This window comes from Pezoporus flaviventris, unplaced genomic scaffold, assembly GCF_033815535.1.
Source record: "Pezoporus flaviventris isolate CSIRO_AGI_PZ_B2104156 unplaced genomic scaffold, CSIRO_AGI_Pfla_v1 ptg000036l, whole genome shotgun sequence".
In the NCBI taxonomy this organism is placed as follows: domain Eukaryota; kingdom Metazoa; phylum Chordata; class Aves; order Psittaciformes; family Psittacidae; genus Pezoporus; species Pezoporus flaviventris.
The window spans coordinates 27,834,578-27,857,556 of record NW_026892584.1 but is presented as its reverse complement, the minus strand read 5'-3'; the positions used below and the strand labels follow the sequence as shown (position 1 = coordinate 27,857,556).

At 45.6% G+C, this 22,979-nt stretch overlaps 1 protein-coding gene and 1 long non-coding RNA gene across 27 annotated transcripts in view; one reads left to right on the top strand and one right to left on the bottom strand.

Annotated features, from left to right (window-relative positions):
• Window positions 1-22,468, bottom strand: part of NRXN3 (neurexin 3) — a 1,041,771-nt gene extending 1,019,303 nt beyond the window's left edge. For all 26 annotated transcript variants that reach the window (XM_061463692.1, XM_061463704.1, XM_061463706.1 and 23 more), the window contains exon 1: window positions 22,294-22,468. The gene's annotated coding sequence lies outside the window, so the exon portion shown is untranslated. The remainder of the gene's footprint in view (window positions 1-22,293) is intronic.
• Window positions 15,493-17,147, top strand: LOC133274781 (uncharacterized). The gene is made up of 2 exons (XR_009745259.1): window positions 15,493-15,832; window positions 17,090-17,147. It is a non-coding gene; the product is annotated as an uncharacterized LOC133274781 (long non-coding RNA).
• Window positions 22,469-22,979: the final 511 nt, after the last annotated feature.

The following is a 22,979-nucleotide window of genomic DNA, read 5'->3' as shown; positions in this document are numbered from 1 at the left end:
ATTATCAATAAACCAGATCTCAATTGTTAGGGAGAGGCTGGGGAGCCTCACCAACTACTTTACACAGAAAAATCTACCCAGATGTGACAAAGCTTTCTCAGCTGAAGGCGGCAGAATACTCTCAAGTCTTCCCAATACTTCTCAAGTCTTCTTGCTCCAAGAACACATTTCCTGGTCTTGTAAGCATCATTTCTTCCAACATACTTACATGCTTACAGACCTCATGTGTTCAAGGTCTCAGTCTGCATGTACAGTTTTCCCTTGCGTGCTCAACTTCCTCTGCTCCCTCATCAGAGAACACAGGCGAGGGATCACGGTTAGATCTTGTCATTTAAATTTACACAATTGTTGCACACACTAAGAAGTTGCATTATACACAGTATTTCCAAGTCATTCCAATTTTGCAAAACCCTATTATCCTCAACATTATTGCTGAGCCTCACTTCTTTCCCACTCCCATACCAACTCCATGACAGCAGGCCTCCACCTCTTCATCACAAGTCCACTCCTGGATACCACCAGCAGGCATTACCAGCCAATGTCAGCTCCCCAAGAGACCTTCCACTACCACACCAAGCAAAGAAAGCTGAGCTCTTCCAAGGGTAAGCACAAGCCTCTCTCTCCATCCAGAGGGGGGAATGAGGATACACAATTACAGATTCTAGCCTCAGGCTGGCCATTTGATGAAACGTGTGTTTTTCATTCCTAGTTTTAGCCAAGGAAAATGTAATTAGGGACTTTGAAAAGCAGCGGCATCCAGACGAAAAGTGGCAAGGGCCAGCATGAATCTTCTTGCTGACTCCCTAGCTTCCACCAGAGAAGGAAATGAACCAACAGCAGATGCAGTTACCTGCAGGAAACAGGCAGGACTGGCTGCAACAGACAACCCACAAGAGCGCTGCAAAGGCCGGCAGTGGGAAATGAAAGAGTAACACAATAATAATGATATCTGGAGTCCGTAGCTGGAGTTATGCACAGAATACCCTCCCTCCCCAATCCATACATTCATGTTTTGTCCTTCCGGTCACAAGCTGCATGTCGAGTCCTTTCAGGAACTTGCTCAGGCTACAATATTTGAAGAGTAGATGAGATGGAAGAAGGAACATTATGCTTTTATCCCATACAAATCTGCACCCTCCTCATTTCTTCACATTGTCTTTCCATGTTTTTCATTTCCTATAATCATCTATGTAGCTGATCCATGTGGTTTTTCTCACTATGAACTATTAGTCTGTCCAGTAATTTAAGTGGTCCAAAATGATACAATTCCTCAAACCTTTTCATCATGGACATGGATTTTTATATAAAAAATAAATCAAAATCTGAGTAGGATCAAGGCAGTTAATAATTGAATTAAAAAATTGGCATCTTCTTCCCTAGCAGACTTTAAAATGCAGAAACTTGAACTGGTTTTTTAATAGATCTTACACTGATTTTAAGCACATTGAAAATTAACAACAAAAAACCTACAAAGCCTTTTTGCTATTTGTCTTGCATCTTAAAGTATGTTGTCATCGGCAAATTGTGTTTCATTACAGGATACTACCAATTTAAAAAAACACACTACTCTATTGGAGTACTTTTTTATTTCCTATTGTTACCAGCAACACCCAAGAATAATACAACTGAAGGATTAGAAGGGAAAATTCCTTTCACTTAACTGCTTACTCCATGCATTCGACAGTATTTTGTGTTAAGTTAGTTTTACTGTTTCTCTTGTAAGCAGTCAGATGCCCTGTTAGTTGAGCTGGACTAGGCCCATGCAAATAGGGAAGGAAAAATACACATGGAAATGTAACTGCAGAAACTCTGCTAAGTAAAATGAAGCCGCTGGGTACTCCTTAAACAACACACACACACGGAAAATCCTCTGCCTCAAATAAACACACATTTCCCATCAGGCACAAAAACATATTCAACATTCAACAGCCAGTGTCAATACTGGCTACAGTCTCCTTTTTCTTATTTCAGAAAATCGTGTGATCTGCTTTTTCACGCACTCTACCCTAGAAACATGAGACATCTATGATTCATTCTGCAACCTACCTCTCCAATAGCACACCTAAGGGGAAGACATGTTGAATGTTTTGGGGGTTGTTTTTACATCAAAGAATAAAAACATTAAGAGCATTGCATTTCTTTGGGGATTTTGTTCCTCCTCAAAATGAGTCTCGTCACTTAATCTTTCCCTTCCACATTTCCCCACGCTTCCCCCACGTCCAACCCACTGCCTGACATTCTTTCCCTTCCCAGAGATTGTCTCCTTTTCCACCTTGCTCCTTCCCCCTCCAGCGCTGCCTCCTGGCTCCCCCCTCTCCCTTTCTGTGCCAAGAGAGCCAAGCTGTCCAGATGTCAAGTTTTGTCCAAGCTGTGCAGTTTGTCCAGATGTCAGCGGGGTCGGCACACACAGGAAACTCTGTTAGAGGTACACTTCATATATTAGAAAGCTGCCTTCTGCTTTCTTTATTCACTCTCTTCACTAAGAAAAGTTTTACTCTAACCCTTCTCCCCCCAGCCTCTCCCATTTCCCCACATCATTCTGCCTCACCAGAAGCTTGGTCATTTTCTTCATATTTTTCTCTCTTGCTCTTAAAACGTCCTTTTTCTTACCTATTCTCCACCCACTTCCTTTGGCTTCTTTTGCTACCAGACTGTCATCTATGCCATTAGTCCCAACCACGTCTCCAGCAGCTCTACAGTTAAATCATTCATTACACTCCTTTAATTTTCACCATTTGCTGCTCTGAACCCTAGCCTGCCAGTTCCCAATCACACAAACACCAAACCTGTACCCTGTCTGCTCCTTCTTTCAAACAGTACAATCTTGCACTGGGAACTGACTGCTCATATAGGAAGCAATTACCAAACCTTTTTGCAGAGGTGCATGATGATGTGCCAGTGTTAAGAGGGTGGCTTACTAAGAACTGATTGGAAGAGATAAGTGAAGCCTTGATAATCAAGGCTGAATCCATTTGAAGTTCAGATAAAGGTTTTGGCTGACTGTTCTGGGGCAACTTATAAAGATCCAGCTGGACAGAGCTAAGCAAGGACACTGAAATGTTCCAAGGCAAGAGGCATTAACTTCAGCAGCTAAAAAACAGAGCAGTCATTTACCTCTTCAGAGTTCAAACTCTACACACAGTCAGCAGGCAACTGTGTAAGGCAGCTTCTGAACTACTTAAAGAAGCCAAGAGCAGTGCATCACAGGGGCAGCTAAGAGTTTTTCCTGGAAAACAGAGAAGGGAAGTAGCACCTGACCGACAAGGCACACCAAGGGACAGACACACACACCTTCAACACCTAAGCAGTGAGTTAGGGATGGACCCTGTCAAAATCTACCTGGAAGCTGCAAGCAGGACCTGTTGCTCCCAAACCCCATAGGAAGGTTGCCTATAGCATCACCCCAAATGCAAAGGCATGTGGGGAGGTGGGATGGCAGAGGAGAAGGCAAGCAGAAGAGTGAACAAACATGCAGGCAGCTGTGATTGAGAACTCTAAAAAACTAAGGTCTCTGCAAATGCCCGAGTTAAAAGCAGAAGCAGCCTCTTGGATCGATTATGCATGCACGCCACTGAAAACACAGGCTGCTAAAGTGCCAGAGCCCTGCTGGATAATTTATTGGCTGGTGTTAGTATTCACAGAGCAGTGGGCAGAGTTCAAAGGAATAAGGTGGAGAATAAAAGTTTGAGCCTTATAAAAATACTGTCACAGCCAGCACGAGCCTCAGCTCTACTAAGGGCTCACTTTTGCTGGGTACAGCAGGAACCAGCAAGTGCCATCTTGGCACAGGGGCAGAGGGTTCTGAGAGGGTGCACAACCAGAGCATGCAAATGTGCAAACTTTGCAAATGTCTGAGCAGATGCTTGTTTGGCTTTTGGGAAAGTTTGAGAGGCTGTGTGCAAAACAGCCACGACCCTCCTTCTCCCTCAACTTTACCTTACAATCCTTTTGGTTGTCCTAGGCCTGCCATACACCAAATTTCCCAGGCTACTTCTGCCATAAACACCAAGCAGGGAGTAACTGAAGACCTTCACATGTCTTCCTCACTTACGGTCTCACCAGGATTTGAAGCCAGGACTTCAGGGAAGAAATTAATCATGCTAAGCCACCCAAAAAGCAAGTTTTATTTAGGTGAGCTTGAGTTTTCCAGCTTTATCACTGCCTGAGCCTCTTAGCCATCTCGTTATCAGGAGAGAAAGATGGGAAGGCAGTGAGGTCATCAAATTACTAAGCCCTACGTCTGCTCACGTTTAAGATTAGACACAACACCAACAGCATTAGAATAAGTACTGTGCAGTTGACTTTAGCAGGGATGTAAAGCAAAGGCTGCCTTGCCTGTCTTCTCTCCCCTCTTTGCAAGGCTACTATAAAACCAGATCTTACAGACATAAAGGTGCACACCGTGTACTGCCACTACTTATCACAACCGTTTAGTGCCAAAAAAGGAATACAAGGGAAAGCCCATTATACAGACAAGATGAACTAAGGGGTTTAACCAATATTTTACTATTGAATGCGTGCCCAGATACCACCTTTAAACTCCTTGTCACAGCACCTTTCCATAGCACTCAGCATACCCCTCTCCAACCTTATTCATTCCAGGAGAGACTTGTCTGAATGTACAGTTAATTTTCTGATCTAGAAGCTTGTCTAAATTAAGCTCTCTGCCCCTTGCAACACATACCTGACCTCTGAACGCACACAGGAATTTGGTATCATACAGTGTGCTGCTAGTGTACCAACAAGTACTCATCTCACTCACATCTTCCTGCAGATTAGTCTTCCAAAAAATTCTGTCTGGGAGCAGCACTTGAGGCTCAATCAATTACAAAAAGATACCTTTACTGGAGGCCACAGAGGACCATGCTTTAGAGACACAAATCACTTTGAAAACCTTTTATTTACATTTGGACAACACCACATATGACGAGATTCTTGTGTATGACTGGGGAATACAGTAATATAATTAAATAGATTAATAATCACTGAAAGTAGTACACTGTCCATACAATATAAAGTTACATTTTTCTCCATGGAGTCTGGAGGACTAGAGTATTGACAGATGCTCATTCTTTTAATCATGGAGGGCTGGGGGACAAGGGGTTGAAACAAGAAAACAAGAAAACTGTTTACTCTTTTGAGCAATGGCATAGCATCTCCAGAAAGGGCTGGCAGCACCATTAGATGGCATACATAACTTGATTAGTTCAGTTTATAAATGTGTCAATAATCAGGGTCTTGGCAATTAATCTATAGTTAGTCCACAGTATCCTTTCAGGTGGATTTTCAACTGCAATGCTATTAAAAGTCCGAGGATAAAGGTATATGGTGCAGAGCACAGAATTTAAGGTTGGCAGCATCTGCTGCTAAGTTTGACAACCACTAAGGGAGAACAGTTTGGGATAGAATCTCAAACCAATCCTAAGATGAAGGGTGTACTAAATGTGATTAAATAAATCAGTGTTGTCTATGATCTTCAACAAAAAGAACTTAAACTCTTTCTATTGAATTTGAGGCCCATTTTAGAGATAAGAAATAGAAACAGCAATTTGCTTTTGTCATGAAATAACTCAATGGCAGAATGAAGGAAAAAAAAAAAAGTTTGTGCCTCCTGTCCTTTCCCAAAGGAAAACATCTGGACAGAGTTCGGTAAAAAGAGGCCATAAAGCAGATAGAAAGGACTTACATGGAAAAAGAGAGACGAGGTATAGCTTGATTAACATGGAAAGAGACAAAAAATTATGGAGAACAACAAGCAAATCAGAAATGGCATATAAACCAGTTTACAAACAGAACCATTTTCCCAGCACAATTATGGTAACAGGAGAATCACTGGAGAGCTGTAAGAAATCTTTCACTGAGCACTTACATGGGATAATCTAGCATGGCCCAGGAGACCTGGTTGATCTTAAAACAACAAACTCCTCACTGCACAAGAACCATTCAATTCAACGTGTGAGAAGCCAAGCGGGTATGGAAGGAAGCAGGCGGCTGAATGGGAAATTTCTGACAGAGCTCAAGCATGAAAGGAAGCAAATAGAAGGTCAAAGTAGGGGTGTGCTCCCCAGGAAGAATATTGAAACTCTGCCTCAACATGTCAGGATGAAAATTAGAAAAGCTTGAAATTGCATGAAAATGTACAAAATGTGGAAGGCAGCAAGAAGGGCTTTCAAATGCACGCTGGTAGCAAAAGGATGACCGAGTAGCTGCGGGCCCAAAGCTGTATGGAACACAGAACTACTGGTAAAAAGAAAACACTTAGGTCCTCAATGCCTTTTTTTGCCTTGGTCTTCACTGGCAAGGATGGTTCTTATCCTTCCTGTTCCATGTGCAGTGGAAGGATCCAGGAGACTGAAGAAAACCTACCTGCAGCAAAAGAAGACTGAGTTAGGGACCATTTAAGCAAAGTGGGCATACTTAAATCCCCAGGACTAGATAAGATGCCTCAATAGCACTGAGGGATGCAACAGTGGTTGATGTCACTGTGAGGTTACTCTCAGTCATGCTGGAAAGGTCACGGTGATGGGAGTAGGCTCCTCATAACTGAAAACAGGTAAATGTCACACCTGTCTTCAAAAAGGGCAAGAAGGAAGATTCCAGGAATTACAGACTGGTCTGCCTAACCTAAGTTCCAAGGAAGGTTATGCAGCAAATCCTCCTAGAACCCATTTCCAGACACACAAATGACCAGAAGGAGACTGGGGACAGCCAGCATGGATTTACCAAGGGAAAAAATGAGCAAGATTGCCTTCAGTGACAAGATGACAGGTCCAATGAAGAAAAGGAGAGGACAACTTTTGAAAGTCTCCAATAGTATAACTGTAAACAATGGTATGTAGATGTATCAGGGAAAGTTCAGATTGGACTTTGGAGAAGGTTCTTCACTGAGAGGGTGGTCAGTCACTAGAAGAGGCTCTGCAGGGAAGTGGTCAGGGCACCAACCCTGTCAGAGTTCAAGGGGGTGAACTCATGTGGATGACACTTTTAATCATATGATTTAGTTTTAGGCAGTGCTGTGAGTAGCAGCGAATTGGACTCAAAGATCCTTACGGGTCCCTTCCAACTCAAGATATTCTATGAATCTATTATTTATAGACAACTGGAACCAGATACTACAAAGCATATGGAAAACTGACCGGACCACTGTTCTCAAAGGCTAGTGGTCAGTGGTACAACAACCCAACAGCAACCAGTTACTAACAATGTTCCTATGGGGTTCTTTGCTGGACTTACTGCCAACATCTTTTTTGTACTGGGGAGCCCAGAACCAGGCACAGTAGGCAGATGTGATCCCACAAGTCTGAGTATGGGGAAATAATCCCATCCCTTGAACTGCTGTCTGTGCTTTTGCCAACAAAGTTCAGTATGTGATTAGCTTTCACCACTGCAAGAACTATCCTGACGGTTAGAGGCTAGAGTGTGATATGCAAAGAAGCTGGGATTGCTGGTTATGGTCAGCTCAAGAAGAGCTAAATGTCTGGTTCTCGTTCTCCTTAGTCTTTGGCTCTGAACTTAAAAACTCTACAAGCAGCTATGAAACTTCACCATCCACTAAATGAGCATAAAGGATAAACTGAAGCATGGAGTCATTATGAGCCAAGAAATACAGTGCTTTTCAATATTTGTTTCCAAAGGTACACAGAACTCTGTAGTAGAGCCAGGAATAACCCCCAAAAGAGCCACCTCCCTTTTCCACAAATGCTTGCCCCAAAAATGTGCTCTAGCACTGATGATCCCATAATTCTGCAGTTTCCCTCTATTGGAGGATTTCTGATATTGTTCAGGTTAGATATAACGAAGAAGTTCTTTACTGTGAGGGTGGTGAGGCTCTGGAACAGGTTGCTCAAAGTGGTAAATACTCCACCCCTGGCAGTGTGCAAGGCCAAGTTAGACAGAGCCTTGGGTGACATGGTCTAGCGTGAGACATCCCTGCCCATAGCAGCGGGGCTGGAATGAGATCATGTTAAGGTCCTTTCCAACCTAAACCAATTCTGTGATTCTAGGACTGACTTCACCCAGAAAATAAGACTTAATTGAACAGTCCAAGCTTTATGTTTTAGAGCATTTTAACTACTCACCATTACAAGGATGCTGTAAAACATGCAACTGCATCTACTGTCCCACGATCACTTCTGGACTACTGAAATGGCATGGCAGGCCAAAATAGGAAATAGAGTGTTAGCAAGATGAGGGTTAACAGAAGGCTCATTAATAACATACCTGATGTTGGCATACTATCTGATAACAAGAAGACACACAGTAAAAAAGAGAAGACATCACAGCACCACACAAAGTCACTTGATATAATTCAAATTCAGAAAGCAGGACACCCTAAAATTACCTTATGTCTATCCTGCATTTTGTGCATCTCTCAACATAACACCCAAAACAAGACACATGCAGGAATGCATTCACTGGCATACGCAGAGCCCCTAAGGCCAAGCACGCCCAAGTTCCCTAGCAGCATGGTACAGCCACACATCTGGAACGGCTGCTCACTGTACAGCCAAATCAAAGCCCTCCATGCTTTCAGGCACTCTTACACTCACAAATATACAACACCAAGGACGCCTATACACAGAGAACTGTTGCTTATGAATGGAATTAGATAGTTTTTGCATCATCTTGATAAGACACCAGTTTGGCCGACAAACCTCTTGTATTATGCCACTTATTCTGGATATTCTTGTTGTTGAGATTCATCAGTCTTTCCCCAGCATCCTTCTAAACTCACAACATCAAAATCCTTAATTCTTTTTCCATGATAAAATTCTGTTTCCATGACAAAAAACTAGTTTCCCTTAAAAACTGCAGTGAGCACTTCATTGCTGTTCCAGTGCGTCTTCCTACCTACATCAGATGAACGATGGGAAGTTTGAGGATGGTAAAACTTCATCAAGTGAGAATTATGCTGTTTAAATAAAACAGATGGAAGATGCACACATGAAAACACCAAAGCAAAGGCCACAGCTTGAATTATTGTTGTAATCCTTTGCCACATGCCTACAGAAAGCTTGACAACAGCTAAGCTGTCAACATGCTATCATACCACCCATTCTGCTGACCAATCTTTGTTTTTCCGTACTCCCCCAGTTATCTGTGTCCATCTGTTGTCTCCTGTCTCATCCTTAGCATGCTAGCTCTTTGGGGCAGGGAACATTTTTTGCCCTGTGTTTGAACCAGGATTGTGTAGGTGCTACCACAATAGGCAGGGATAATAATAACAACAATAATTAGTTTATATCTTACTATCTCCATGGGTTGGAATGTTTCCCTCCTGACTTCACAGCAGTGTTCGTAAACAGTTATTACTTGGTACAATATGGGGCCTCATAAACAAATAATTACATCCCAACCTACCTTCAACCACTTCACCAGTCATCCCTTGAGGCCTGAATCTGCTGAGCTCTCCATATGCTCCAAATGGTGAGTGTATATGAACTCAGCTCCAGAAGAAGATACCAGCCTTGCACTGCAGCAGGACTAACATCCTGCATATAACCCTTAGGTTTTCCTTGGACAGAAGAAGCTTCCTACACACAAACTGTTGCCTCCTACTTCTGTGTGTCAACCCTGACTCACTTCTAGTGCCAAGAAGTAGAGTATAATATCTTCACCCTCCACTCATTCTGAAGAATGGCGAGAGCTTACAGTTACAAGTTTATGTAAGAAGGTGCAAAGTGGCTATATTATAAACTGTGCACACACATAGTAGTCAAGCTCAACACTGCTCAAGTTCAACAAGCATAGATTCCTAGATGTTCTGTCAAACCAAAAGGAAGAAACTTCCTTCTTTGGGAAGGTTTGTTAGGGGAACCAGCTCTCTGCACTGGAGATGCTCAGAAATTGATACCGAGGCCCAACTGGCTCCAGACAGGCTGTTCATGTAAATCTAAGATTCAGGAAAAGACAGAAGTAATACAGCACCTAGCATGTCTTGGATTATTTTTTTTTGTTGAACCCTCACAAAAGGGTTTTGCTGAACCTTCAGGAAAGAAGAACCCCAATCCCGAGTAACATCCTCCTCTCTGGAAGTGCCATGACCCTCTTTCACAAGTACTGAAATACATGTCTTTACTGATCAGGCATTAGGTTCCATCTTCACAAACCCACTGGGTGCTAATATACCTCCTTGCAATGCCTAATATACACTACTCTGCTTTAGGCAACTGAAATAAAGGATGATGCAGAGAGAAAAATCCTTGCCCTTGTCCACTACATTTGATGAAGGAGCACAGAAAAATCATCTTGTATTAACAACATATAAACCTGGAGTGGTATTTACCAGGTGAAAGCAGAAGTGTAAGCCTCCTTTTCCATCTTCAAATCTTGCCAATGTAAATTAATCAGGAACCAGGATAAGAGTCTCAAATAACTTCAATTTCCTAGTTACAAGGATGCAGAAAACTAGGCCAGCCCTCTGCTTGTTTGTTATCTGAAGAAATAAAAAAACTTACAGCGCTGGATGCTAAGTTGATACTGCCAAAGCTCCCTCAGGCCTTTTAGGCACATGCACTGTAAAATCGGATCATGCCAGGGGCATGGAAGGTGCTGCAGGGGCATCTGCAGAGGGAGTGTTTTGCCCTGGCCCTGCCTCCCCACGCTCCCACCACAATAGCCAGTGAGGGGAGAAGCCTGCCTTTCGGGGAGTGTAAGAGCTGCTGCACGCAGGCATTGGGAGTTCAGCCAGCCACCTCCCCTTCTGAACTGGTCAAAACTGTAATAAAACTACCTAGGTAAAATTTGGTGTCTCTCTGTCTCACCTACTCTTAAAACTTCCTGTGATGAGGGCACTACAACCTCTCTCAGAAAGCTGTTTTCATGCTTAACTATCCAAACACTCACAAAGCTTTTCCTAGCACCTATCTCCGTATCTTCCTTGCAACAAATTAAGCTGATTACTTCTTGTCCTATTCCCAGTGGACACAGAGAACAATTAATCACTGTCTTCTTAAAACAAGCTCTTAAATACTGGAAGACTTTTCACGTTCCTCGTCAATCTTCTCTCTAGAATAAACCAACCCGGTTCCTGGAGCCTCTCCTCACAGATGACACTCACCGCCCTGGCTGCCCTCTCCTCATCTCTTTCCACTGTTTCTGGCTTTGATGCTCACACCAGATGCAGAGCTCTGCTATGGGTTCAGCAGCGGCTGCTAGAGTAGAAAAACTACTGCCTGTGCACTACACGTGACATTCCCATCAAATATACCCTAAAATGAGATTTGCTTTTTTGCAACGTCACCACACTGTTGACTCACATGCAGTCTCTGACTCACTGTGGTGCCTCCCAGATCCTTTCCTGTAGTTCTGCTGCCTGGCTTGTTATCCCCCATTTTACATGTAGGCATTTGATTTCACCTTCCCAAGTGCTGTAGTTTGTATTTAATAAATTTCTCCTTATCGAATTCAGACCATTTTCTAGTTTAATAGGTACAGGACCTACATTGTGCCAAGAAAGTGGATCAACTTCCTGCCTCATGTTACACATTGGCACCAAAGACAGCATGGAAGGCCGAACTGCTGGGTTCAGGCGAACTTCCTAGAAGCTATTGTCTTATCAAAAGCCAATCAATTTGTTACTGCCTTTTCACTCTGCATTTCTACCTGACACACTGTGGCCTTAGTAAACAAACAGTAGCTCACTCTAGCCTCATAAAATACATTAATTCTATGAAATTACAATCCACTGCCAAAAAGTACTGCAACATCTTGGGCACCACGTCAATCTATGACCCTAGCTATACAAAACAGAGCTACCAGCAACTCACTAACTAGGTTGTATCAACCAAGAAGGAAGACAAGGGACACGTTTAAAAACCTATTTATATTGAGCTAAATTCTTAAGACCCAGCTCAACAAAATTATGCCTTTTAGTCCACTGTTGTTAGAGACACCATCAATATGTATTTGATTAATGACTTAGAGGAAATTACATCAAGGATCAATTTGTTTCCTTGCTTTTTTCCATAAAGCCCTTAACATTCGATTCTCAGATATGCAGCAGGTATTTTAAACGCATATGCCTGGGATTACATTGTATCATACCCTCTTTCAAAGTGCCTCATGAGCTGACCAGAGAAGTGAGCAGATTTTGATTCCAGGACTTCAATGCACTACAAGGAATACAGAGTCCCTTGAGAAGGTTGGCCTTAGTTCCACCACACAATTCCTGCATTCCCCAAATCCGTCCCCCCAGAAAAGTCAAAACAATATTTTCTTTTTCTTCATGGTCTACAAAAAGATTGCAGTAACTTGCTATACTAACACAACAATTACAAAAAGGGGAGTATTTCTCTCTTTCACAAATTAAAAAGGATGTGAAGGTCCTTCAATGCATCCAGAGCAGGGCAACAGAGCTAGTGACAGTGCTGGAAGTTGTGTTCTATGGGGAGTGGTTGGGGCCCCTGGGGTTGTCTAGTTTGGAGAAAAGGAGGCTGAGGGGTCACCTCACTGCTGATCTCTCGGCTATGCAGTGACAGGATGTGTAGGAATGGTTCAAGACTGCAGAAGGGGAGGCTCAGGACAGATATGAGGAAACACTTCTTTACAGAAAAGGTGAACAAACATTGGAACAGGCTTCCTAGAGGGGTGGTTGATGCCCTATGCCTGTCAGAAGCATTTGCACAATGCCCTTAATAAGATGCTTTAACTTTTGGTCTGCCCTGAAGTGGTCAGGCAATTGGACCAGATGATCACTGCAGATCCCTTCCAACTGGAACTATTCTATTCTCAGACACATGAAGACTTCCTTTCAGGGAGCTTATAATAATTTACAAATGATAACTCTGACTTCTCAGTGAATGGCCAAAGTGATGACAGTATGAAATCTGGTCTGACACATTCTGGGAAAGAACTCGAGACTTCTGCTTCTTAAGTTAATACTTAAGGACCACCTTGCCTACTTTGCTGACACTCCATACCACTGCAGTGATGTTCATGGGTCATGCACCAATACATGCTGAGGGCCACCTGGCTGAGAAGCAGCTTTGCAGAAAAAGACCTGGGGGTCCTGGTGGACACCAAGTTGAACACCAGCCAGCAATGTGCCCTTGCACAAATGAAGTCTCCTGGTATCCTGGACTGCATTAAGAGTGTTGCCAGCAGCTTGAGGAAGGGGATCTTTTCCCTCTCCTCAGCACTGGTGAGGCCAAACCTGGAGTGCTGTGTGCAATTTTGCCCACCCCTTTGAAGTACAAGAGAGATATGGAAATAATGGGTACAGTCAAACAAAAGGGCCACAAAGAGAACTGAGAGCATCTCTCACATGAAGAAAAGCTCAGAGAGCTAGGACTGTTCCGTCAGGAGAAAAAAAAGACTCACGGGGGATCTTATCAATGTATACAAATACCTGGAGGGAGGGTGTAAAGTTGACAGAGCCAAGCTCTTTATAGTGGTGCCCAGTGACAGGACCAGAGGCAAGGAGCACAAATGGAAACACAGAACATCCTATCTGAACATCAGGAAACACTTGTTTATTGTGAGAGTGACTGAGTCCTGGCACAGGTTGCCCAGAGAAGTTATGGAGTCTCCCTCCTTGAAGATATTCAAAAGCCATCTGGATGTGGTCAGCTTTTCTAGGTGGCCATGCTTTGAGCATGGTTGGATCAGATGACCTCCAGAGGTCCCTTCCAACCTCAACCATTCTGTGATTCTGTGGGTTTCACCAGCAGGTCAAAAATCTTCCTGGGAAAGCGTTGCTCCATGGCTTAATCTGCTCCTTTTCAAATGTGTCCTAATGCTACAGCAGATCCTTCTGCAGCCTGATACTGCAGATGGTGCAAAAAGGAATTTAGCAGCCAGGACTTCTCAGGACAATGATGCCATTTTGCTTATTGCATGATCTGACCGAGATTTTTGCATAATGATTTTAATTCAGACTTAAGCAATGCTCAGACAGATCAGATAGGTTATTCCCTCCTTTCCATTATTTCCCAGAGCTAGTGAAGACAAAGCACAGTGGTCAAAAGAATACAAATCAAACTGTTTAATGTCATAAGAACATATTGCTCATATCAGCAGAGGCTTATTCCAGATAAAATCTCAACACTAAAGCAAGGACTTATCTTCCCTATGAATCCCTAACACCTGAAAGTATAAAAGGAGGGCAGCACAGCCTCCCACTGGCTCTTCCAGTCTAATGAACAGAAGACAGCTCAACCAAGCAAGGGCGGGAGATATCACAATCCTGTCTCACCTTTCAGTGCTCTGAGGACCAGAAGAGAAAACGTTAAATGTGCACATCACAGTTTTATACTCGTGTTCAGTGACTGACTCATCCACACGCAGTAAATGGAGGTCAGTTGAACTACTAAATATCTGCGAGTAACGAGAGCAAGTATACCATTAGGACTGGTGCCGTAACTTGCACCACAGCTTGATTAATTTATAGATACAACAGTAACTACAAGAGTAGAAAATCAGCAGAGTGCCAAACTGAACAGAAAGCCTCTTGAACCATAACACGCCTTGGAAAAAAAAAAAGTCTCTCTTCCATTTTGTTTTTTTAAAAAAAATGAGGCATTTTGTTACTTTTTTTTTTTTTTTTAAGAAAGCACAGTTGGCGACCTGGTAATTTCCTTAGCACACATCAGTTGAAAACTGGGAACAAGATTCCCCCTTAAGACAAGTGAAGGACTCTAAACTTCAGGTGAAGAGGTTTTTCACCAGCCCTTTCCTTGTTTTCCTCCATGACTAGTCATGAAGACAGCTGACAGAAAGTCCTTCTATACATCCCTCACCAGATCCCATTCCTCCACGCTCCATTTAGTTTCTGCAGCTCAAGCAGATTCCTTTTTCCCCTGAAATCAATGTTTAATTAACACGTTATTGGGAAAAAAAAAAACAAAAAAACAAAAAGGTCTGCAATAGCAGACTGAAGCAAACCCAGCACCTCCCTGCTCTGCAGATGTAGTCAGTCCCACCAGACATACACCGCTGGAGGAGCTCTCCTCATCCTCCCTCAGCTGCCGGCAAACATCATCCTCTTGCTTAGTTACCCTCCTTTCCATTCCCATGGGACTCTTCCCCTCCTTCAAGTGTTTCACAACAGCAGGAAAGACAGACAGTAGAGGGAGAATGGGAGCAAGTGCACTCTGGGTAGCCTCACAGTATGACCAATGCCTCACCTTTAATCCTGCTATCCCCATCAGAGACGCACACCAATTCCCCTGATGACACCACCACTCCCTCCACCCCTCATCAACAGAGCAACAGGATCAGCAGTGCAGTGGAAACAGGACCATATACACTTTGCCATGAGCAGAGGATGCTCCCATAGTCAAACTCACGTTCTGGGACTAAACACAGCTATATACATACCCAACAGCAGTGGAGAAGCTACCAGCAGCTTCAAAAGGTTTACATCATACCTCCCCCCATCCTCATCAATTATTATTCTACCCCATTCCTTGGCTCTCATCCAGCTGCTGGGAGGTACTTGGATGCAGGGGATGCTGCAGCACTGTCAAGGGCATTATGAGGCAGGCCTAGATCTAGAGCGCCCTCCCTGCTCAACACACAGGCACCCTCACTACAGTGTTGGTGCAGCAGGCAAGAGACAATAGAGTCCATGAACTCCTGGGCTGGGCTGGGCTGCCCTAGTTATGAAGAGATACATCAGGATCTTTGAAAGAGTCTACTATCCCAGCACTGTCATTCCCAGGATCCAAAGCTACCAGTGTTAATTAGTTCCCGTGATGTGATGGATGACAAGCGGCAGGGCCAGGAATGACACAAGCAGATTGTGCTCAAAATAAGCCATCCCTCACCATCAAGGGCAGAGGAAAGGAATTTAGAAAGGACAGGAGCTGAGCACACTGCTGCGAGACGGCAGGTATGCTGACAGAAACCCCCTCATCCCTGACGTCCCTTCCCAATACCCTGGCTCACTGCTGCTGCCAGCAGACAAGAAACAGGCAGGGGAGTGCGCCTGGGAGAGAATTCAGGCACAGCGCTGTGAGAGACAAGGGGAAAGCTCTAAGAGACATGGGGAAGCAAGGCAGATGAAGGGCTAATCCACCCTGTAGCAAGGGGCCACATTTCAGACAGAGTTGAACTTCTACCGGCTGTAAGCACACCTCCACCACCCTCTGCAAAGCCACACAGCGATGCCTGCAGCAGCCCATAGTCCCGAGAGGCTGCAGCCTTTAGCCCAGACAGAGGACTCTGCCAAGCTGGCTGTGTGGTGTACAGTTCCCAACAGCTGTCCACAGTGCTCAGAGCACACCTTTTACTGTGAATGGCAAAAAAAAGAAATTGTATCCCCACCTTCCCCTAAGGAAGAATGCAGGATCTCCCAACATCACTGGCGTATTTCCACTAGGAGTCTTATTGTTCAACTTCTCAAGCACACCACTACAGGGACCTTGCACTTGATCCCTAATAAACACCAGTAAAACCATACTCAGGCTAGCCCAATGTACAGTAATAATAATAATAATAAAAAAGGGTACAAAGGAAGAGCAGTAAAACCCCATCCACTGCCCACAACAAGGAAAAAGGCAGAATAAAACCTGCCACATTGCCCTTCTAAAAGCATGTCTTGGTCTAGCTGTTTGGATTGGCGGTGAGTGGCCAAATCACCACCTTTAGATCTCAAAATCCTTTACACATGTGTTGCCTATGCCCATGGGAGGAGAAAACCGAGAAAGAAACAAATGTCCTGACCCAAGATTCTGTAGTGTGTTTCAAGCAGCTGCCAGTCCCTCAAGCAGCTTGGTTTCCAAAATGCAAAATACTTTCCTCACAATTTGCTGTATGAATGAAGAGCCAACTCTGCTGGATTAACAGACTGCTATTAACTGGAAGAGGGGGATGAGAGGGAGAACTGATAAAAATTTCCAAAGCTTAACCAAAATTTGTAATTTCTGGCACCAGCTGCATTGGCAATACTCCCAAAATAAAGCCTGACTCTTCTCTATGCTGATGGTGACAGGGGCAGATAGTCAGATGCATTTTGTTTTTAAATTAAACACTGTGTCACTTGAATCATCATCAGAGGCCACTTCTCATCCCAGCTTTTGGTCATCATAAAGTTTCTGGCTCCTTCAGCTTGTTCTTAGCCAGCTATGTGGCCTTACCCTTCCTACAGCATATCACAGCTCAACGAGTATCCAGACATCTACCTGCACATGCCCAGAGTGCAGAGCTGATGAAAAGGCAAATGGAAACAAATCAAGGGAGGGAAATACACTCTGCTTCAAGACAGGTGAACTCACGAGCCCAAGAAAAGGCTGCAAAAAACAAAAGCAAGAAGTTCAGTAGACCCACCAAAACAACCACTGATGCTACAAGAAAGGGATTAAATTCTCCCTTCTTCAGGCAAGAGCCAGAAGATCTTGTGCAGTCTGAAGGTGTCCTCTGTTGAGGGTTTAAATCCAATCCTAACACAAAAAGAACTGCCTGCACCTCATGGCTTGGTAACTTGCTTGGACGAGGAGGAAAGTAAAGGAGAGAGGAGACATACTCATTTCCTTTAGCGCAGGGACTTAGGTCTTAAAATTCACCATCATCACTACCACAAATTACCCTGGCACCACCTCTTATCCTCTGAATGCTCTGCAGGAACTGAGTTATCTCTCTCACTTCAAGGATGCTAGTCATTCAGGGTCAGAAATAAGTTCCAGCGCTGTGCAAGTTCATTCTGTTCCATTGGCTGTGCCAGCTCAAGGAAGGGAAAACACCACAGTCAGAGACTGGTGAACTACAAAACTTATGTTGCAGTCATTGAAGTTCACCTACAATAATTTCTTCCAACCTTTCCTATTCCCACTACCAATTCATAAAAGGAGGTTTGCTGTGCCACAAGAACACACCAGTACCTTGGTCGCTGGGGAAATCGAGGAGCCATAGAAACATGGCCCACCTTCACCCTGCAGGGTACCAGGGAGGCAGCCTCCCAAGGGCAGCAGGCATGTGGTCCCTTGCAGTCCCCTCTGCCTGTTGTTCAGCTGGCCAATGTATCATCTTCAGCATCGGTCATGGCTGGACTACAAGCACAAGAGCTGCACCATGACAACCATTTCTGAAGAGACTGGGGTAAAGGGGAGGGCAGGGAGAGATCAAAAAGCAACTACTGGTGAAGCTGGGCAGCTGAGGCAAGATTAGGTCTGGTGAACACAAAGCAGGGGAGTGGGGGAAACTGGTATCTCTCCAGGTATTGCCAACATCAACAGCATGGGACCTTCCTGGCTACAGTCTAGGTAGCACCTCAAGGTCAGAAAGGAAGGAGAAAAGCAAAAAGCAAACAACAATAGCCCTGGACAGATTTATTTATTCAGCTTTGCTATTGCTCCATGAAGTGGAAAGATCCAGAAACCCGGAGACCTCAGAGCAGGCACAGCCACACATGGAAGATGAGAAGTAGTGGCTGGTGGAGCTACCTTCCTCCCCCAGCTCCCCTCTGTGTGGGTGCAAGCAGCCCATAACCAAGCAAGGAGGTCCTTTGCACCCAGAGAAGATACTGAGCAGGTCTGAGAGCTTTGGAGAGGGTCCTGGCTTGTCTGAAAGCCAGGAAAAGCCTCCCCCTTACTGCCCCAGCTCCCCCACCCTGGCACAAAAGCCACCGCAACCACCAGCTGAGGCTTGCCTGGCCCTTCCCCATGCTCTAGCTGGGGGGAAGAATGAAGGAAGGAACGAATGGAGGAAGAGACTCCCATTTTCCTTTGCTCCCCCACCCCAGCGTATTCCCTGTTAGACCCGAAAAACCGTGGCTCTCTTGCACATACTACAGCAGAAACACAAGGAGCTTCCCTCCCCCCAGCCTCCAGCAGGGACTGCATGGAAATGGCGATATTCCTGTATCGTCTGGATCAACGGCACGGATAAGCTGAAAGGGGGCAAGGGAGGGTGGCATAGGAGAATGAGGTGGGAAAGCTTTGTTTGGTGCTGGCTCCAGTGCAGCCCACCCCGTCTCTCCATTGCAATGCCCTCCAATTCGGACATGCAAGGAGGAGTTGGGGAGGGGGCCTGGGGTGCTTATGAATTTTGTTTCCTCCATCAAGAGGATGGCTCGCTCCCCCAGGCATGCCTGGCTCTGCCAGAGCTCCCTGGAGTAACCTTTATTCCAGTGTGTCGCAAGCATGTATTTCACGGATGGTTACACTGAATCATTATCACCAGACGTTCATTTGACCAAAATAATGTTATTAGCATCATCAGGTCCATTTCCCCCCCCCAATTCCTCCCTCCCCAGTACACATATGCTCCTTCCAATCCTCAGGCCCCTGCTATCCACATAGGGCACACCCCTTTCGACACAAAATCTCATGATGTGTGACACAATGTCCGGCGAAAGAGAGCGGCAAGAAGGGCTGGCGAAATGGATGGACGTGCCTTTGGCATTTACTGTGTTCCCTGCCCTCTGCCAATGTTTATCAGCCGCACGCACACACACAAAGACGCAAAAAATCAGAATTAAATCACGGCCTGTCCTAGGTACATGACTATGGGCACACCAGTGTGTGCACGGGTGCCCAAGCTGCGGTCACAGCCCTATCGGGAACCCAAATCCGTGTGGCACAAAGCAAAGGTCATCGTGCCACTGTTGTGATGCACTAAAAAAAAGCCGCAGAGCCATCAGGATGTAACACAGAATTTTCTCGTCAAGGGATGAGAAACCTTTGAGGGGGTGGGGGCTGGGAGAAGGAAAGCGGGTGTGCGGATGGGGGGGATGGGGGGGAAATGGCAGAAAATGGGGAGGAAAATGAAGAATACAAAGCTCCACTTCGCTAATCCAAGATAGACAATCCATCCCTTCCCCCCTCTCTACGCCCTCCCTCCCCCCGAAATGTTGGTGCAGATGGATTTCTGTATCTTGGTTTTGCAGCAGTGGGTCTAATGATTCCCATACCGAACCCCCTCGCTATGATAACCCCTCCCACTACTTTTTTTTCTTTTTTTTAGACCAGGCTGAAGAATAATGTGTTTTTAGAGATAATGGGTTTTATAAAAAGAAAAGGGACGCAGCGCAGACATTATGCGAATAAGCTGCTCCTCGCATCAACCCCATCTTCCCCCAACCACACATCCCAATTTCACCCCCTCGCATCATTCTCCAGCCTTCCCTCATCGGCTCCCCCAAGGAAAGGAAAAAAACCCACAACATGATCTGGGTAGCCGATCTCAAAATCCCAAGCACTAATCTGCTTGAATTTGTTCTTCCCCTTATATAAGCAGCAGCATGTCAACATGTTCAGTGGAAACGCAGCGTAAAATGAGGCCAGGCTACAGCCATGGAACAGGGGTGATATCGGCAGATATCACTTCTATCGAGAAGCCATCGCCACCGGGACGATGAAATCAAGCACTGGGCTTTCAGCCGTTCCCTTCCTTTATCTATATATTTTTCAACGCTTGCTCTGATTTTATTTTGTTTCATTTTGGTTTCGCTCTACTTTCTTTTTTAAAGGACAAAAGTGAAATAAATAATTAAAAACTGAGAGATGTACCCCACTGGAAGGTGCCCGAATGCTCCAGAAAGAGAATCCTCACCTCTTAACTTCTTTATTTTTATTTTTTTTTAATAAACACAGTCCTGTTGCTCCCACTATCCCCAAACTTGTAATGTCCCCAGGTGCACCTCCCTACTCCCAAAAACCAGATATGTGTAGAGACAAATGTTTAAGAAACTGCTGAAGACTGAAAACAAACCGACAGACAAATGGGAAATTATGTCTATACAATAACCTAGTTCGCTCAGCTGATGAAGTGCGTCCACTCCCAAAATCAAGACCAGTAATCTCTGCAACCTCCTCCCCCCGAAAATACTACTAACCCATAGATAAACTGGCCTAACTTAACACCGATGACCATTTTAACTTAAACCTGAGACAGACGTAACACCCTTCTGGTTCACATTACATTTAATAACTCTATCTACCATCACGACAAACAAAACCTTTTGCAATCATTTTTTCCCCCACCAACTCGACATCTCTCTTAGACTTTTTACTGGTCTATTTAAGAGTTCGCCCCCTCAAAAAATAGCCCCTCAAAATACACAATAAGCAGGTATTGGAAAGCGGTTGTTTCAATATTCACCTTTTTAGGAAGGCTGTGTATTTACCACGAAACAATTCCGTGCAGTAAAAAAAAAATACAGGAAGAATCTAATATTTAGCAGAAACAGAAATAATTTCTTAAAACTATTTGTAACAAAGCGTTGAACAGTTTGATCATGGAAAGGTGGAAAGAGCTTGGAAAAGCGAAAGGCTCAAAGTGTCCTTTTAAGAAACGATTCGGTGGGTTTAGCCTGGCTTCTGCCTCCCCAGTCCTCTCGTCTTTCTGCTGCTGATCTCATGCCTAATCTTTTTATTGTTTTCTTGGGGGGGTGGGGGGAGAAATCAGGAAAAAAATTTTTGAAAGAGAAAAATTTCAATTTTAGCAAAATGCCCCTCAAAGAGCACTGGTTAAATATGTTCCTTCCTAGCTACAAAAACCTACAATTAAAATAAATTCAAAGAGTAAGCAAAAGACAAGTCACCTGCAAAGCACCAGAGTCAGTGCCCTTAGGTAGGAGAATTACATCACTCCCTGACCGAATGATGTTTTCTTTTAAATTATAAAGCAGGTGGATTTTTTTTTTTTTCCCGACAGAAAAGGAGAAGGGAAAAAAAAAAAAAAAATCACACGACCACAGCGGTTATTTCACATACATCTTGCACGAAGGAAGCATTGAACCAACCTTTAAGGTCACTTGACTGCCTGAAAAAACACAGCAGTCGCTCACGGTGGAAGTTTTCAGGCAAGACGACTACTAAATCATTAATACAAACAAATGGAAGGCGGGGAGGAAAGGCGCTACTGTAATAGATCCGAAGACTTGGAAGAAGAAAAATATTAAAGAAAAAAAAAACTTTAATCTTCAGCCTCTCTTCTTTCCTCATTAATAATTCTTTAAAGAAATCCTTACGCTTTAGCCAAACAGTAGGTAGGCTCTCTCTAAACGTCTCCCTGCTGAAACTCAGCGTAGCGTCTTCTTTTGCGAGAGGCCACCCATTTTCTACTCCAAGAAGCCCAGCCGTGGGAACTGCGATTTCCCAGTAACTAGAGAGAAAGGAACCGGGGACGGAGCGTCCCGGGTGGTCGGTGCGCGCCCGCTCCTCCCGGGCGGGCAGCGCCCAGCCCCGCTGGAGCACGGGGAGCAGGGAGAGGGATAAACCGATCCGAAACAGTTGCCGTGAGGCGGGCCAGGAGAAACCCGCTCGCGGCGTGCCGGAGCAGCGGCGTCCAGCGCCCGCCGGTCGGGCAGTCCCCGCCGAGCCGAGCCGCCCCCTGCCAGCCGCCCCCTCTCACCTGCGCAGCCGGGCGGACTCCGGCCGCCGCGCCAACTCGCGGCTCGCCTCCGCTGCGGGGCAGGGGGCTCCAGCGTGTCCCCAGCCGCGGAGACTCGCGAGGTCCCGGGGAGGCTGGGCTGGGCTGGCCGCGCCGTACGGAGCGGAGCCGAGCCGTACCGTACCGTACCGTGCCGTGCCGTTCCGAGCCGTGACAGTCGCGGGCGGCCGCGGGCGGAGCTGCGCAGGGCTGAGCGCGCCGCGGTGCCGGAGCAGCCCGAGCCCCGCGCACGCCGCCGCCGCCCCCTGCCGCCGCACCCGCCCGGCCCGGCCCCGGCTTTTAAAGAGACCGCGGGCCCGGGTCCGCGCCCCCGGCCGGCCTCAGCCGCGGGCAGCGGCAGTAGAGCCCCGCCGGGCTGCTGCTCACGAGCTGGCGGCGGCACCGCCGCCTCCTCCCAAGCGAGGGGCTGGTGGCTCCGCTTCTGCCTCCAGCCCCGTCGGCGTCTCGCTCCTGGAGCGCTGCCTCGCCCGGCCAGCCCAGCACGGGGGTGGTTTTGCCCCTCTGGTCCTAGGAAGGGGAGGAGAGGTACGCAGCTTACTCCTAGAGTTTGCCAACGCCACCCAAGCAAGCAGGGACCTGCCGTCGGAACAGGAGGTAAACCCTTCCTCAGACCCTCAGGCGATCACCTCCGTGAACCCCTCAAAACC